Raw genomic sequence first — 18,721 nt, 5'->3', positions numbered from 1 at the left:
GTTAATCCTTACACAGCCTAAGGACTACAGCTACCATGGATGAAGGGCTGTGGTGGACAAACACAGACTTGGTATCATCTTTAATGGAGTGGAGATTGGCATTTGGTACAAGGAGAATTTGCCCCTCTTGTGTTCAGTAAATTGCTTGGCTCTACCGTGATCTTGGAGCAGCTCTGATCCTCCCTTTGAATGGCTGGGAGAGGCTGTGTGCAGCCACAGGGATGGGAGAGTTACCCCGGGACACAAAAAGGCCCGGGCTTTGGTGGGTAAAGGTAGCACAGGTGGGACAGTGCACGTACAAATGAGCATTATGAGCTGCACTGGTCTGCAACAGCCCACACAGGGGAACCTCTCAGGTACAGCATCCCAGCTACTGCAGCAACCTGAGAGGCAGGAATTCCCCTCTCCTCCCTGCCTTCTCCATCTCCAATGCTGTTGGCAGGACTGAAAGGTGGCAGGAAAGTACCCTCCAAGCAAGCCGAGCCAGAGAGCCATGAAGGAGGGCTGTGAAATCCAGGTGGGACCCAAACGGGCTGGGCTTCCAGGGACAGTCCAGCTGGTGATGTCTGTGGACACCAGCCAAAGAAAAAGCTCTGAGTGCTGCCAAGACCCCACATTGACCTGCCCTCCCCTCATCCAGTGCCCTGGCTGATGGAAGTGTAGGGCTGGAAGCGGTTTATTCCCCAGCAGCCCTTTCCTGCTTATCGAGAGCCAGTGGTGGGAGCAGGAGCTGCTCTCAGAGAGAGACCCAGCAAATCCTCGGATGAACGCCCGGACCGAGAGCAGTTTCCCAGGGGGATCGGGGTGGATTGGATAATTAATCACAGCTTGTCTGGGGGAGGATGAGGAAGTCTGAATAAAGGTGTTAACGGCTCTTAAAGGCTTTCCTGGTTTGCAGAGGGTGCTGCCTCAAACAGATTATCTGGAAATATTATTAGCTGGAGTGGGAAAGGGTTTTTTCCTCCTCTAGGCTCTTTGCAGCAACCCTAAATCTGCTTGAGCTGTGGAGACAGGTTTTATTGTGCAGGGGGAGGTGGGGGAGAGGTGTTGGCTGTCAGTGGGTCAGCAATTAATTGGTTTATTCCTTTCTCACGGTCATTTTCTAACCAACATCGGCTAAAGCCCCAGTGCCCACTTTGTCCCAGCTCAGCAAACAAGAACCACAGGGATTTGCACTGGGGGGACCCCAGGCCACAAGATTGGCTTTGCAGGGGCTGCTGGGAGGTCCCTTGTCCTGCCAAGCCTCTTTACCTGTTATCTCATCTTAGGAGGAGGATGTGATTAGTGTTTGCTGCCATGGGGTGTCAGCTGAGCGATGAGAACCGTGTGCCAAGAGGAGGAAAGAGCTGCCACGGGTGGATGGTGAGTGAAAGCTGAGGCCTGCCCCTTTTGCTCCAAAGGAAACTTCCCTTCAAATGTCTCTGTGGCCCATTAGTTCAGACAAATGCTCTTGTTCAGTCCTGTGCTACCTTCTCTCCTGGCAGAAGTGACCCTTGGTGAGAGTGGGCTCTCCTCAATCTGCTGCTGCCATCTGGGAAATCATTTCTGATTAATCCAGCTTTACTGAAAGGACATTCCTGTTTACCTGTGGCTTTGTTACAATTCTAGAGCCTATCCAGGTCAGAAACAGAGGGTGCCATCAAAGCAGAAGCCTCATGCCCTGCCATCTCCAGCTCAGCCCAGTCTCTGCTAGCAGCTCTGCTGTGGTGGGTGGCGGGGCTGTGCAGGCACAGCTGTGCCAGGCAGTGGGGCTTGCTGTGAGCCCAGTAATTGCTCTGATGGAGCACCTCGAGGTGAGAAATCACCTTTCAGGCCAGAGCAGGGATAGCGAAAGAGCACAGTCTGAAGCATTTTGATAGTTATAGCTTGGCATCATTTTGGCTGAGAGAAAAGCATAAATTTTGAGTCCTAGAAAGGTGTTGGAGTGGGGACTGTGAAACTGCTGGTGCAGGGTAGTCCCCTCTCTGAGCCTGCCTGGCCTCCACAAGGCCTGCTGGGCAAGTGGGAGAACCCCTCCATGCATAAATTAATTTGAAATTAGATTGTCCACAAGGAACATTCCCTGTTGCAGTGCTCCTACTTCTCTTCCAGCTCTTCCTATATATTTAATAGGAATTAGGCACTCTGAGCAGAGTCCCGTGGGCTGCTTTCTTCGTGGTTGCACTGATTTCCAACAACTAAGTCAGCCCCAAAGAAAGCCCAATGACAGCAGCAGATTTCCAGATCTCGCTTTTACCTGTACAGGAGACTGTCCCTCTCCCACACGAAGCACAGTGAGCCCAAACTGGATCCCCATCCTCCACTGGGATCAACTTCAGGGATGATGAGAGAAACAGAGTGAGTGCCCAGCCCTCTCCAGAGCTCAAGTGCAACACCACAGGCTTCACCAAAGGCCTTCAAGCCAGCCCACCTCCCTGCAAATTCTTTGTCCCTTTCTCTTGACTCAGGGCTGGAAATAATGACAGGTACGGAGAATCCATTAAAAAGAACTAAATAACCCTCAGTGCAGCACTGCTGGCTCCATGAGCACTTCTCCAGCTGCTGGGAGACTGCAGCAGCACTCCCTGGAGTGAGCAGACACAGGTGGTGCTGGCATGTGTTTGGAAACAGCCCAACAGTGAGAGGAGGCTGAAATTTCTGTTTGTTTGGGCCCTTCCCCTCTGCCATGGGACGTCTCACCAAGCTCTGTGGTTTCCAGACAGCCCAATGTCTGTTCCCAGATGGGCAGAGGCTCTGGGCTCAGTGATTTGAAGGAAGTGTTGGCAGAGCAGGGAGATAATCTGTTTCCTGAGTTAAAATTGCTTTTTCCTTCCAAATGGTCCTTCAGGATTCACAGAGCTGTTAAGAGCAGAGGGGGATCTGGCTGGGCAGCCTGCAAGGCAGTGGTGGGATGGAGGGGAAGGGAGCAGGCACTGCCTGGGTGGGCACTGGAGACCAGCACATTAACCGGGGGAAGGGAATGTTGGCCAAGGGCTCCAGGAAACCCTGAAAGCTGCACATGTGGTTGCGTAGCTCCCATGGGCTCATACTGAACCCAAGAGCTGTGTCCACACCCAACAAGGCAAGATTTTTCTCCAAGGGCTCCTGGAGAGCACAGAGCAAGCAGGAACCAGGAGAGGGACAGGCTCTTTGATGTTGGACTCGTTACTAGGTTAAGTTAACCCAAAAGCAAAGGGTCAGTGTTTCTGGTCTGCGGTGTAAGCCCTGAACTAAGCCAAGCTCTTGCATGTTCAGGCGTTCCTTTCCTTCTTGTAGGATGTTCCTGGTATCACATTTCTCATGGAAATCAGCCATGGTGAGGAGGGTGGCACACTGAACCTGATAGTGCTTGATAAGGCAGATTGGTGCTCCAGGAGGACTAACTGGACAACTGGGTTTGTCACAGGCATCTCCAGCCATATTCCCCCTGTGCTCTTCACTTCCCTTCAGCCCTTACCTCTGCAAAGCAAGGTGGACTGTAGCCACTGGCACTGAATGCATGGAGCTGGTGGTCTTGTGCTGCCCACTGCAGTGATAGATGCACATAATGGACACGATGGAGAAGAGACCAGCCACTTGCTCTTGCCTTGAAAAGCCTCCTGTTGCCAGGGAAGGAGCAATGCTCACACCCCAGCTTATGTGTCATCAGTAACTTCTCCTGCTGTTAAAATTACGTTGTCTCTCTTAATCATAAAAGGCTTCATTTCCCACACTGGAAAATGAATTCAGCACCGTTGGCAAAGCTGGGGGCTGGGAAGTTTTAATTACTGTTTGTACAGTGCTCTGGGGTGAATGGTGCTGGAGGCCTGGGAAGGGTTATATTATATAGTAGCAGTTACTTTTATTTTATATGTGAGCTCTGAGGTGTTGTCAGCAGCTCCTTCCTGATGGCCCTGCAACGGGGCTTCCTAACACAAGCAGTACAAATCCCCCCGCTCCTGTCACTCCTCCAGTTACTGCTGCTGAGCATCACTGCAGAGTGAAGGGGGGGTCTAAAAGGTCCAGTGCCCACCTACAGCCAAAATAAACTCAGCCAGAGCTTGCCTGTAAATACCCACCTGCTACACAGGAAAGAAGAGCCCTAAAGCTCTCCTCTCACAAGGCCTTTCCCATTAAAACATCTCTTCCTCAGGCAATTCAGCCACATCCTGCATTAACCTTCCTGCCCCCTCCTTGTTCAGAACAACATCTCCTTAATTATAATCCATCAAATCCCTCTCTCCTCTACCTGGAAAGAAATGGGATTTGGGGGCAAGGAACAAATATGAAATCATAAGTCTATTTTCATGGGAAAGGAAATCAATCCAGCACCCTGCTGGGAGCCCTGCTTTGCCTAAACCCTGGCAAAATGCAGTAAGAAGTTAAGGCTCTTAGCAGGCGAGCACTCCAAGAGCTCTATTAAGCACAGCTCAGGTCTTTGTGGGCAAGTGTTCCCTCTGCACCCGGCGCTCCACGTTTGGCACAACGGGGCGATTGTGGCCCCTGCGGCATCGCACCCTGCCAGGACCCTCTGCTCGGGGGACAGGCTGCTCAGCAGCCCCTCACAGGCCAGTGCTTTGGGAAAAGATTTTGCAGAGGGATAGGAGTGTTTTGATATTGGCAAAGTCCTGGGAAAAGGACACATTAGTTATCAATCAGTGTGTGTGCGCACATGTGCTCAGCTGCAGGTGTGTGATGGTGTCTAGGCTTGTGATGCCATCGACATGAAAATCAGTGAGGGAATATGATCACTCTGACCTAACATTCTCTAGGGTTTTTGTCCCCCACACTTGTGTTTTGGTGGCACACTTGGTTTGCTGGCAGATACTTCTGAAATATTCCACTGACTACTGCAAAGGACAAAAGTGGAGCTACTTAAAACTTGCCAAAGCTTCCCTAATGTGAAATCCTCTCCAAAAGACATGCCTTCCCTCTCTAGCCATCTGTCACCTGGTGGTTCCTCCTGAGTGGTGGCTCCTGGGATGGTGGGCAGCCCCTTGCTGCCTGTGCCAGGCACAGTGGGCAGGGCACATAGCCCAGGTGAGGCCCCCAGGGTGAGGGCAAAGCCCAAGAGTGACAGCACTGCAGTCACCACCCAGTGGGTGACATGCCAGCACTGCTTCCGAAGTTCTCCTCCCAATCTGGGACAGACAGAAGGCAGCAAGAAGTTAGCTGGGCCTCTTTGCCCCTGATGCTGCTGCTCAGGAGGGTTTCAATTACTGCCAGGTACTTCATGGCTTCTGCCAGGGGGCTGCTGTGGCTTGCCCAGGGCAGGTGGTTGTAGCTCTCATGGGTCACCAGGCCCCGTCACTGAAATCAGGCAAGGAACACATTCACCAGTCCTTCCAGCAGCACCAGAGTGTGCCAGGGTGTGATGGAGCCAGCCCAGCCCCACAGCAGGGAAGGACAGAAAGGCACAAGGGTGACAATCCAACTCACATCCTGCCAGAGCTTCCCCACTGCTGAGCAGGTGTCAGAGGAATGTACTTTGCAAAGTGTTTGTTCAGTTTGGAGTAACTTCTGTTCTCTCCCAGGATATTCTTCTCTTCAGCCTGCCTGGCATAAAGTGGGGAGGGATTCAGTGTGAAGCCACAAAAGCAGTCTTGAGGAAGAAACATATTGCCTTCTGTCTCCCAGCCCAGAGATTCAGAGGGAAGGGGCTGTCCATGGATGTTCCTTCAGGTTCCTTGCATCCTGGGCAAGGCAGCATCCCTGGGTGCTCAGCACTCCCTTTGAGTGAGGTTCTGTTTGAGTTGGCTGCCACTGATCCCAGCCTGTCTTCAGCTCACAGATGCTTTTAACTTTTTGGGGAGGGGTCGGCATGGCCAGAAGCTGCTGAGGACACTGCCATGATTCAATCACATCATGCTCAGGGCTGTGTGTAAACACAGCAGGGAAACCAGGCCACATCTCAGCCCAGCTTGGCTGCCTGCCTCGAGGTCCCCATCACCCAGAATCTGGAGCTCACCTCTTTTTCCATTACCTCTAAGCAGCCGTGGTGAATGTTTCAGTGATATTTCCTAAAAATAAAAGTGTCAACAGAAAGAGCCATTTAATAACATGAGTCTGTGCATCTTTGGGCCCTGAGCAACCAACAAGCTGGGAGGATAAATGCCGAAATAGCCCACGAGTGTGAAGGTAAGAGTCCCTAACTGCCCATGGACCTGCTCTCCCCAGCATCACCTGTGGCAGGAGAGCTGTTTGAGGACTGTTTTCCCTTCCTCCCTAGGCAAATAGCCAGTTCTCTCCAAAAACAGTCCATCTGTCTGTTACCCTGCTTGACAGAAAAGTCTGTATCTGGAAACAAGAAATAAAACTTTTGTGACCCTGCCAAGATTCCTGTACTGTGGTGTAGGGACCAGTTACTGTTCCATCACTCACAGGGGGTGTTAATTTTCTGTTCTGGCTTTCATTGGGAAAGGATATAGGCACCCTGTGTTAGACAAGGCTTTGCTAAGCAGGAATGCATAAACCCAGTTCATAATATCCTTAAATATCACGAGTGGCATTGGATTCAAAACTCAGGAGGTGTCTTGACAGCAGCACAGGAGAGAAACCAGAGAGCAAATACTTTGTGCAGCCTTTTGGGGAATGAGTGAATGAGCCAGAATGTAAAGGTAACAAAATTAGCTCCTTCTGGCAGTTCAGGAAATGTTAAACCCCTGCAATCCAGGTTTTTGGGGAATAACCCTACTTGGCATTCTTGCCTGCCTTTCTCAGGCCCTCATCTGTGCCCATCAAAATCTTTGGCTGGATCCTTTACAAGAGCTGGGGACAGGAGCTTCTCCCCAGCAGCTGAACACAGATGGTGAATTCTCAAGTAATGAAAGCATTAACCCATGTATGAGCTGCATTAACCCATCTTTTGTGCCCCATCTAAGTTAGCAGATCTAAAGGATGTGCTGCATGCTCACGGAGCCCAGCTCAGTACAGGAACAGGGCATCTGAGGACATCAGGAGGACAGTGAAAGCCTTGTCATACAGCCTAAAGTCTCACAGCAAGTGTCTATTAATAAGCCGTGCCCACGCTTCCTCCAGGTATTTACAGTGCCCTTTCTCCCTGTTAGCTTTGAAAACCACAGCTCTGTTCCACAGAGCAAAGTCCTTTTCTTTTAGTGATGCATTTGGTGCCACAAGTGCGTTTGACTGGGGCTGTGTGCTGGTAAAAGCCTGCCTCATTTTGGGAAGTGAGCAGGATTTCCCTTTAAAAATGATCTCTGTCTCCAGATGAACAGTTCCAGCCTGTCCTCCGGGAGCCTCTGCTGTGGAGCCAGTGGCTGGCTGGTTTTAATGCTGGCTGAGGAGGGGAGCCACTGTGCCCACGAAGTAGAGTGGTGACAGCATCAGTCCAGCCAGCAAGGTCACCTCCCCCTGGGCAGGTTATGCCAGGGAAAGAGGGACAGGTGGGGATTCCCAGGTGCTTGGAAGGGGATCTTTGGAGGCTTGCTAGTGTATGGGGACCCCCAAAAACTGTGAAGGGTGGATGGTTTCTTACCCTCGCCCAGGGCAGAGCTCCTTGTGCCACACTGACTCTTGGGCAAATAATAATAAAACTGGCATAGCTGCAAAATGGGGCCCAACTGACAACTGGGATAAGCCTGGCCTGCGAGTCAGGTTGGGCTAGAAAGGTAAGGAAAAAAGCATTTGCAGCCTAGGGAAACAATAGGAAATCAAATGGGAATTGGGACCTCTGAGTACCTCCACCTTTCCCCAAGGACAGCTCTGGGGGTGTAGAGAGCAGTTCCCAAAATCCAGTGTCTGTTATAAGTCAGCTGTACCCTCTGAGAAATGTCTTTTTGCTGTTAGATGTGCAGTTGCTGCTGGAGTGATTCCTTCCTTTCAGCTGGAGCTGGAGACAAAGGACAGAATCATTGGTAATGAGCTATTTATGGAGAAATTGATCTTGATTTGCATCACTAATACAAGGCAAGATGGTGCCATGACTTTCTTTCCATGGTTAAGGACAGCACTCAGAGGAGGTTGAGATCCTTGAGGTCCTGTGAGTGTCAGGAGCACGTTTCAGCATTGCTGGGTTGCAAGAGGAGAACCCAATTTGCCTCACTGGAAAAACAGCCCCGCAGAAACCACAAGAACTTGTCGTTCTGGTCAGGCCCCTGGATTTTGTCAGGATTTTTTGAATACTCCTTCACATTTAAAATTCCCATTGAGCTGTCTTGCAGTTTGCAAGGCAGATTGGGATGGTGCAGGTAAGCTGGCAAGTGGGATTGCCCCAGAGCATCAAACTGTATTCAATTAGCCCCCCGTGCCTGCAGGAACATGGTGCTGGCAGCTCATCACCCCTCCTGGTAAATTAGATATCGCACGGGGGCTTAGTCACACTGGAGAAGTACAAGGCTCTCAACTTGCTGAGACAAATTTCTCCCAGCTTTAATTAGCCGTGAGATGCTGAAGTGCCTGAAGCTCTCTCTCTGCCCATGTTTACACTCTGTGAATCAATACAGTTTGGACTGAGGTCTCCAAATATTTGCAGTTAGCAAATATTGCTCTGTTTTGCCTTTCCAGCTCTCTGCAATTAGCTGGAAAACACTGGTTTGTATCCCCAGTCTTTTCAAAAACAAAAGGGTGCATGTTCAGGTCCCAGGACTTCAGTAGGAGAGCCAGTGCTGCTCATCCAACATCTCTGCTGTGTGCTGGCTCAGTGTCACCCCTGAAAAGAAATGAGAGGAGGAGAGGCTTCCAGCACCCCGAGGCTTAAGCAGGGAGCACTTGGCAGGAGCTGCTAACACAAGTGAAGGATCCCTTAACATTTGAGAGTTGATCCTGTCTTTGCTACGTGGTTTTTTTTTCCATTTGAGGACCCTCTCTCCTTTCCACATCCTCTCCCCTCCCCTCATATTTCTCTTAGTGACCTGATGACATCCAGGTAACTGAGGTGCCATTCTGATGGTGGCATGAAGGTTCCCATCCAGCCAGCTCACATTTGCAGGTGCTGGACTTTTCCCTTCTTATCTGACAGCAAATGCACTGAAAACCTTAAAAATAATCTGCATTTTAACCATGGTCATGCTAAACAGCTTTTAGGATGTAGTAATGCAAAAGATGCAGTGATGCAAAGACCACTATTGGCAGTTGTTAAATAATTGTGTTTAATTTTCAGTAACAAAGCACACGAAATCCCTGTCACATAAACTCTGCTAAGGGTAAGTGCTGCTTTCCTATAAAAATGCACAACATTAATTTAAAGATTGGAGGTCTGCTGACCCTCAGGTTGTTGTACAACCATTGTTATGTGTAAAAACGGATGTGAGAGGCAGCCCAGGTGGGTTTACATGTTTGTGCTGGCAGCAGAGAGCTGCAGCTGCTCGGTGGGGATGGATGGGTTTGAACACGCCTGGCACAAAGGCACGCGCTTCAAAACCTGCAGCTCATAAGGACTCATCCCTGCTCCAGGGGCTCTGTCTGAACCTGACTGCAGTGAGCTGTGCCAGATAAGGCTGGGACGCTCACCCTCATCTTGGCTGCTAGTGACTGTGGCACTGACTGCCAGCAGTGGCAGTGGCCACAGAGCCCTGGCCGGTGGCAGCCCTGCCCTGGCACTGGGGAAGCAGCCCCAGCACAGCAAGGGGGCAGCTTGGCTCCGTAGCAGGGGAGAGGAAGAACCTGTTTGGCTCTGATAAATTATGCTGCTCTCCTCAAGCTAAAATGGAGCTTGAGCTGGTACTTTATTTCTCCCACCCAAGGCTCAGAAAATGGAAGCTGTGGTTGCTGGGATGTTTTCCTTTGCCAAGCCTCTGCATGGCTCAGTTTTAGCAAAAAGTAAGCCCAGCCCCTGAGACATCTGTGTCGAGGATGTGGTCCTTGGTAATGGTTCAGCATGTATATGTAAGCCAACACAAGCGACAGGGGTGCAATCCCATTGCACAGCCTCATGGGTTTCTGCCTGGGTTATAGCAGTGTGAAGGAAAAGAGGGGCAGGAACAAGAAGAGGAGACAAGGAGGTGACCCTGCTGTCAGGAGAGCAGAGGCCCAACCCTGCTGCTGTGGTTCATCAGGGTGATGTGCTCGTTTGGACCCTCCATCCAGCACTAGGTCCAGCATCTGCTGGGAGGTGCTGCCCAGCCCATCGTGCCCGGCCAGGTGCTGCTGTGACAGTGGAGCTTTGTCATTCACGTGGTGTTCCACCTTGGAAAGGCGTTTGCTGTGTGTGCTGTTGGTTGTGATACTGGGGATTTTAGAGGGTTTTCTCTTCTGCAATTACCAGAGGGGCTGAAAGGCACAAGTTCTGTAGTATGTGATGTTTTATCTTCCATCTGTCTCTGGGCTGGAAGAAGCCAAAAAGGGAGTAGAGGATTGCATTTACCCCTTCTCCCAGCGTGGGTTAGGAGAAGCAAAATGATAAATCAGGAGACATTTCAGCACTTACCTCTTGTTTTTACAGAAATCACTATACATTACAAGTGCCTTTGCATATTTTATAGCACTTTAAAAAGCCAGTGTAGCTAATCTGGAAGTTGGCTTGTTCAGAGAAACGCAAAACATGTGCAGCCATAAAAATCCTTCATTTGATGTCAAGCTATTGCATTTTCAAGTGTCTGAAAGGCAATCACAATTATGCATCCAAAGAGTTTGCCTTGACTCACCCCAGCTCCTCCTGGCTGGTGAGAACAAGATCAGCAGAGCTTCTTCAAAAGTTGTGTGGAGTTGTTGCCACATGGGACAGATGTTTTGGTAACAAAGGCAGCTCCATCCAAGGGCTCACCTTTCGAAGAGGGGCAGTGTGTTTTTGAGCAGCTGGGAAAGGAAAGGTAGTCTGGCTGAGAAGGGCAGAAATAAGCCAAGTGACACCAAAAGGTTGGAGGACTAATGATCCTGGAGGAGCTGACATCCCTCTCACATGGAAACATGGCTCATGGAGTTTTGGGGTTGCAAAATGCTGTCCCAGCTCTGGGAGATGGTGAAGGGTTGGATATTCGTAAGTTTTGTCTCCTCTGGTTCTTGCTACTACAAAATCTGTGGGAATTTGTTATTTTTGGAAAGACTGCTTCTCTCGATCAAGAGGTTTAGCAGTTACTGGTGGTATCTCTAAGATCTGAATATGCATGCACAGATACTCAAGGTGATCACATAAACCCTCATCCCATGGAAAACCAGACAGAAAACTGCCTTTCCAAGTGCTTGACTCAACTGTCACTCTCAGGACTGTTCCCAGGTCCCCTTTTTATCGTCACTTGGATATTTGCTGTGCTTGATTGCTGGAGGGCAGTGTGGGGAGGACAAATGTTGGGGTTAATAGTAAGGGATGCTGCTTGTCTCCAAATGTCTTGCTCTGCCCTGATCCAGGTGATGACCAGGTCATCTTGGTCCCTCTTCTGCTGCAAAGAGAGCTTGGCCAGGCCTTATCATGTTACCAACTTCAGAAATTGTTCCATCTGTGGAAGGAAAGCAGTCTTCAAATGGGGAAGGGGGTTGGGCGTGCTGGGTGTGTGGGTCCAGGCAGGGGGACAGCTGAGGGCTGGCCCACGTGGCAGTGGCAGCCTGTTCAGCTGGAGCAGAGGACAGCAGTGAGCTGGCAGTAGCAGTTGGTGTATTTCCTGCCTGTAACCTACTTAAGGGGAAAGCTGAAATCTGTTGCAGGAACAAGCAGCCAGGAGCATTGGATGCTGCTGGAAGGAGGAGTATGATTCAGCCACCTGAAGGCATCTCCCTGTAGGAGAATTACCTTCCCTATAAAGCAGCAGGCATTGCTCTTAAGTGTTATCAAGCCTAAATCGGTTCCCTAGGTGACATCCCAGTAAGTGGATTTCCCAATTAAGCACATCCCGATTAAGTGGGATGTACTGTAATTACAGAGTGCTCAGCACTAGGAGCAAATCAGATCCGTTTGCAGCAGAAGGGCCAGATTGAAGCTCTTCCCCGGTCTGCAGTGGGCTGTACCCAGGCATTTCTGTAAGCATGGATGTGGGCAGGCAGGAGATGGGATTCTGCAGCCACCCCCGCCATGCCAGTCAGCGTGCTCCCTGCAGGAGGAAGAGGCTGGGAGGAAGCCCTGGTGCCACACATTTTAAACACTCTGATAATGGGAGCATCCTCCTCTTGAGGTGGCACTCGTGTCTCCTGCTAGTCCACAATCTGCTGGATGAAGCCTTTGCTCCTGCCAGAGAAAATACCCATTAGCAGAGATGGCTGCCCCCGCCAGGCAGACAGTACAGAGCCAAATCCCCTCTGCACAGCCCAGGGCAGCTGGCTTTTCTGTCGTGGCTCCCTGCCCATCCTTCTGACTTCCTCTTCAAAGATGTCCCACTCCCAGCATGAGGCCTCATGGTCCTGGAGTCACACTGGGGCTACTTAAGCCCACTCCTCTAAAGCTTTGTGGTTCCCAGCTGCTACCGGGACATCATGGGGGAGAGGAAGAAGATGCTCCTTTGTTTTTTGTCTGTTAGTGAAAGGAAGAAGAACAGAGCATTTACTGCCTTGGACGGGTCAGAGCAGTTTTAGCTGGATGGGGATATGAAATCTAACTGGAGACCTTCTGGTAATTAACTGGTCAAGGCAACAATTAAACACTGGAGATAGGAGGTCAAGTGTAGATGGGGTGCAATGGGAGGTAAAATCTGTGTCAGGAGGGGTGTGAGGAGCATGACCACTTTGGAACTGGAGCAGAACTCTAGACCTTGAATATGGACCCTCAGACCAGGCCGGTCTCTGGTGTAGAGCCTGTTTTAGCACTCTCAGGGTTTACCCAGCTGCCTCAGGTTCCTTAGTTCCCCCTTGGCCAGGAGGTGATCAGGTGATGCAGCACACTTTCCCTCGGGGCTCCCAGTCCCCTGGGTCATGCGCATCCGTGGCGCTCCCAGGGGTCCTGTGCCTACAAGGCAAGATGGTCCAAAAGCTCACACACCTACCACACCCTGTTCTTCACTGGGGCTACAGGGCAGGGGCAGGAGCCTGTCAGCTTCGCAGGGGTAAGACCTGACATTTTTGGGTGACACCTTACATTTTAGGGCGACCTGTTACATGGCTTTTAGCTGCAGACAGAACATTACAGCAGGACAGCAGGGGAAGCTGATGAGCTGCTCCTGCCTTTGAGGAGGTTATCCATGTGGACATGAATTGGCTCTGTCCCATGTGGATGGATTCACACTCCCACTCGCTGGGCTGACCCCACACCACCGCAGCTCCCCGAGCCCCTCAGTGATGCCTCCTTGCCCGCCCTTGTGCTTGTCCCTCTCTCCCCCAGCAGTTTCCCTGCTCCCACCAGGCTGCAGCGTCCCCACGATGCCCATATCCAATCCACCGATGTGCAGCACTCTGTGAGTGCAGTGTCTGCGCTGCTGTGCCACCCCCAGGCCCTTGCATTGCTGCTCCTTCCATACTGCTGGTTTTGCAGTGCCACCCACTGGCAGAGGCTCTCCAGAAATCCTCATCTGCAGCTTTCCTCTGCCACAGGTGATGCTCCTAAGATGAAATATTAGAAGTATAGCTCTGGTGGGTGTAATTCACAGAGTATTGTCCTATGAGTGCTGGTCCTGGAGATCTGGAAACCTTCTGGCATCCTTTCCTGTGTATCTCAGTGTATGCTGAGCCCAAGCTGCAAGGTCACTCTGTGGGCAGAGTCCCGGGTCTCAGCTCGGGCTGTTTATGTTTTAGGCAACTCATCCTGTCTCACCCCAAAGGGCCATCCAGCCCCGAGTCCTGCCTGCAGAGTGGTGGGGCAGGCAGGAGCAAGGGGGTTCCCCTCTCTGCTTGCTAGGTCTGCCAGATTGGTTTATGGAGGTTCTGCATTCTTGTTGCCCTGTGCAGGATAAAACACAAACCCCTGGCTGATAGCAAAACCCATGCTGTGCAGGAGGGAGCATGAATTCCAGCTGGGAGTGTGCGCCCAGAGATACAGGCTTGGGAACTTCTGGGAGAGGATGCTTTGGGGCCACTTCATTTAACAATTGCTAGGTCTCCCTGAATTTTCCTTGTCCCTGTCTGACCCCATTTACAGTCTTGTCTACATTCCCAGTCAAGAAACAGGAGGAGAGGCAGCAAACGGACAGAGCAGTGCAGTTCTCAGGGTTTGAGCATGGTGACTGCCACATGCAGGGGCTGCTGCCAGCCTGGTACCCCATGGGGCAGCCAGAACCAGCCCCTGCCCAGCTGTGATTGCCATGTCCATGCAGCAGCAGTGCACATGGATTGTCAGGAGCTTTCTCCCCAGCCTCCCAGCAGGCAGGGAGTGCTCGTTTTAAATAAAGCCTGACAAACGGCATCTTGGGGGCGTCAAGTCCTGGAGCAGTGTCTTCCGAAAAGTATGAAAAGGCACTGGAGGGGAGCCTGGCACAGCCTCCCAGATGACAGTAATTAAAGGCTTTTGCACTCAGGCACTGGGAGCTGCTCCTCTTGCAAATTGGCCTTGATTGAAGAGGAAGAGAATGATTAGGCTGAAGGGGAGTGATGGGGGTGGCAGGCGAAGAAAACACGGAGGTAAGTCTCAATTTGTCTTCTGATTTTTTTTTTTCCCTCTTCCTCTCTCCCAAACAGTGTCTGTGTGGGTGGAGGGAGCAGTGCTCCAGCTCCACACAGCCTGGCCTGGCTCTGCCTGAGTGCTCCGGAGAGGTTAAGCTGGAAAGGAGCAGCTCTGCTCTGCTCCTGCCCATGCAGTCCCAGAACATCACCCAGTGCTTCCTGCAGCTGGCGCTGTTCTGGAAAGCTCTCCCAGCTGGACGGCACCAGCGTCACCCATCCTTTTGCAGGGCTGGCAAAGCAGTTAACCCCTGACCTGTGTTATGTTACAGCCATTGCTCCCAGTGAGGGCTGTACCACCATACTCCCGACAAAGTCCAGGGGTTACAGATCTTGCCCCTATTTTAACTATAAAGAGGATATTGATAGATTCAGGTTTTGCCATGATATGTATTTTAGACCCTTGGCTTTTATTAAGTTATCTGAATATATTTAGGTTCAGTGCTAAGCCCTGCATCAGCATGAGAGGTTCCTGAAGGGTAGACGATGGCATTACAGAAATATGCTCCCTTCCCTTCCTGAAGCTGTGTCCCTTCCCAGACCCACAATCACCGAAGATGTCCCAGCTCTGACTGGGGTCCTCCAGGGAGCAGTTTGTGTTGAAGTACTTGGGGAAATTACTGTGCTGTGAGCATGAATGCTCCAAAGCCAACCAGATGCTTCCCCATGCAGGGCCAAGGAACTGGTCCAGAATTCAACCAAGAGCCTTTGGCCTCCAAGTCCAGGCCATTAACAGTCGGGTAAAGCAACTTAGCTCAGGCTATGTCAGGACAGAATATCTCTTTTGTCCATCTGTGAAGGGAAGGTAAACAAAGAGTTGATTGAATGTAACTGTAAAAACTCTGACAGTGAGTTTTTGAGCAGTCAGCCTTGCTCAAAGAAGCTGCTGGCCCAGTCTGCAAATGGATCCTCCTGTTTGGGTCCAGTCCTGCAACTGCCAAGCCCAGCGGCCAGACTCCTTGTGGGAAGATGGGGAAGCAGGCCCATGGCTCTGCATTTGGTGCTTGGTTAATATTTGGATAAGTGGTGAGCTGAGTCTAGTGCAGCAATTGCGTTTGTTATAGGGCAATAACTCTGCAGGGTTACCATGAAATTTGACACAGCTTATGTGAAATTCGGGCTGATGCAGTGGCAGAGCAGCAAACCTTTGGCAGGAAAACACCCTGTTGTGCTGGGGCAAACCTTGTATCACAAAGGTGATGTGATTGTAAAAGGATAGATAAAGGTGCTTTACCTGCTGGCTCAGGTGAGGTGTGATGCCCAGCTGCCTCTGCGTGCTCTGCCACAGCCCATTCCCAGTCCCTGCAGCAGCACTCAGCCACCCTCAATCCTCCCTGGCCTTTCAGAGGGGAAGCTGCTTGCTGAAGGGAGCAGGGCAAGTGAAAGAGGCACAAACAAACAACCCACTCCAGCTCCTTCAGCAGCAGAGGCGGTTCCTGCGTGAGCAGGGCTCGCAGCACCAGTTCACTCAGCACAGCAGTGTCTGTGCAGCCAGACCCCCATGCACAGCAGGCTTTGTGCTCCTGAGGTCCACTCAAAAATATACTCAAAGCCCACACATGATCCCTGAGCTTTGCATCCGGCCTCAAATACTCTGCTAAACACTTGCAAAACCGCTCACATAGCCACACTTGGGAGCGTCACAGGTGTGAGCACCTGTGAACTGCCAGGGGAGCAGCTACCTGATGTTGGGGGATGACAACACCCCAGTTCCATGCAGCCAAGTGGGATCACACTGGCGTTGAGGGGGGATCAGTGGCACCACGTTCAAGTGGGGCTGGATGCTCCTCTGGGCAGGGTGTGCTGCTCATGGTGGTCGCACCAGGTTGCTGCAGGATCATATCCCAGACTGGTTTTCCTTCAGAAGGTGGAGAAGAAGAGAGCACACTTTCTCTTCCAAAGCAGAAGTAAAGCTGGATTCTCTTTCCCCCCCAAAACACCCAGGTTTGGTCCCTACCCTGCTTTGCATTACCAAGGGAGCAACAGCATCTTGCAGCTCCTTCCTATCATCCCCATTTAAACCATCCTGGATCCCAGTTTCCAACAGGCTCATCAGTGGGTTCATTTGATTTTGTCCCAAAAAAAAAAAAAAAAACAAACCTCCAGAAAATAATTTTTTCATTTCCACATGCTCCCCCACAGCTGCCTGTAAGGCCTGTGCTGTGCTTGGCTGCAAGAGGTTCCCTGGGGCTCACAGGGTTGGGCTGCAGAGGGCGGAAAGCAGGGTCTTTAACTCCCCCCCCCCCCCCAATGCAAAAGGCACCTTTGTGGCCCTGCTGCTCCTCTCTGCAGGTTATGCACTGGTGTGACTCGACAGCAGATGACAGAGGTTAGGACAAGGCCTGGGATGGCTGGGATGCTGTTGCCATGGAAATCACCCGGTGTCTGGAATAGCAAGAACAAGAGCAACTCAAAAAGTAATGATCTGTCACATCGATTAAAGGGAAGTTGGAGGGATTTTGTTTGGGGAAAACCTCGTGCTCCAAGTAATATCAATCCATATGCCACATCTCCCTGTTTGCCTTTCCCTGAAGGGCTCTGTCAACAGGAAATAATCTGATTTGTTTTGACCGGGGGTTTCTCCAGGGAGCAGCGACACGGTGCCTGCCCATCAGCTGTGCTGCACAGCTCTGCCATCCTGCGATGAAAGGCACCAAGTCAATGCAATATTCATTCACTTCCTCTTCCCTCCTTCATTCATTTCTTCTTCCATTCATCTGCTTCATTCACATTTCCCCGGCACTTTAATGAGCAGTGCTTAGCCCCTGCAGCCTGAAGAGCCTTCCCCCGGTGCTCTGTGCTGCAGATGGCTGGCTGCAGGCTTAGTGATGCTGCAGGGCACAGCTCGGGGTGGCTGGAGCGGGGGGTGTGTCATGCCCAGCTGGCACTTGGATCTCTAAACCCCCCACAATACCCCCTGGGTTGTGCTGCTCCATCTTTCACGTCTTGGTGATTTCTCTTTGTTGTGATTTCCATCTCACCCAGCTCCTGTCCTCTCCATGGGAGCCATTGTGACACCAATATCCATGCCCGTGGCAGCCCTCCTGGGGACAGGGCATGGCTTGGGGGCAGGTGGCATGGCTGAGGAAGCAGAAGGGAGCTGAGCAGGGAACGGGCATTGCTGGAGCACTGGTGCCAAGCACTTGGTGCTGGGCCAGAGCCACAAGCACAAACATCCTCGGGGCTGAGTCACTGCCCACCTGCTCCTGCCACGTTGCTGCCTTTGTGGCACTTGAGGAACATGGGGTGACTTTGTTTTTTCTCTGCCCCATGTCCTGCTCTCAGAGACCAATTCTTCAGAGGCAGGTGGGTGATAGCCCCTGCATGAGCTCCAGGCTTGGGCCAGGGCAGCAGAGCTGTGGGCCAGCAGACACAGGGCAGGCAGCCAGACCCCTGGTGTGAGCCACTTGGGCAACAAGAGGTCACAGCCACGTGCAGAAGCAGGAGCAGGGGGCACCTGTACCAGGCACAGGCAAGCTCCTGGTTTTAGGAATTTTCCTCAGATAAGCATAGCTCAACCTTCCCATTGGGTTGAGATCTAAGTGCCAGTCTTGGGCACTCATCAGGTGTAGATGGGGGGAACAAGCACATCTGTACCTCAATGCCCTTTTATAACTACCCCAGAAAAAGTTTGTATTTTTCCCCCACTGATATGCAAACATTTCTCTTGAAGAAAAGAAAATGCCTGGATACCGGCTGGGTAGAAATCCAAGAAAGATTAAAAGAAGAAAACCAATTTTCCTATTCATGATCTCAGCAGTGAAGAGCAACCCCTTCCTCCCCCAGCCCCAATCCCCTCTTGCTGGGAGTGAGGGTGAGCTGTGCTCCATCGCTCTCCAAACAGCCAAGTGCATTTCTGAAATGCAGGAAGCAAACAGAAAACATCCATTCTCTGTATAATAGAGAAAGCTTTCTCTTTTGTTCCCTGCTTTTTATCAAGTATCTGCTGCCATTATTGTTACTCACTGGGTTATTACCTCCGAGTGGCTACTTCCACCAGCACAAGCTGGTTTATTGTCTGCTCAGAGCAATTATGGATTGGGATAATTCCTGCCATGCTGTTTCATTGTGGAAGGATCCGCTGTGTTCCGTGGCCAAGGTAACTTGAGGTGATTTGTGCTGCTGAGTTACCCATCAAGTTAATTAGGAGTGGGTGGCTGGTGCCTCACTGTGTGCTGGGACAGAAGGAGTGGCAGAGGCTGAGCCCAGGCATCTTCTCAGTATTCCAAGGAAAGTTTGTTCAGTGGAGCAGACACCAGGTTAGGTGTTTTCCTCGGACTAATTCATCTTTATT

At 51.2% G+C, this 18,721-nt stretch overlaps 1 long non-coding RNA gene across 1 annotated transcript in view; it reads left to right on the top strand.

Annotated features, from left to right (window-relative positions):
* The window catches only part of LOC120410659, a 52,708-nt gene that overhangs the window by 13,746 nt on the left and 20,241 nt on the right, over positions 1–18,721 (top strand). The window contains exon 4 of the long non-coding RNA XR_005602964.1: positions 1,269–1,362. This is a non-coding gene — a long non-coding RNA (uncharacterized LOC120410659). The remainder of the gene's footprint in view (positions 1–1,268; positions 1,363–18,721) is intronic.

The sequence above is a fragment of the Corvus cornix genome, chromosome 12 (assembly GCF_000738735.6).
Source record: "Corvus cornix cornix isolate S_Up_H32 chromosome 12, ASM73873v5, whole genome shotgun sequence".
Classification (NCBI taxonomy): domain Eukaryota; kingdom Metazoa; phylum Chordata; class Aves; order Passeriformes; family Corvidae; genus Corvus; species Corvus cornix.
This window is presented reverse-complemented; position numbering and strand designations above follow the sequence as displayed.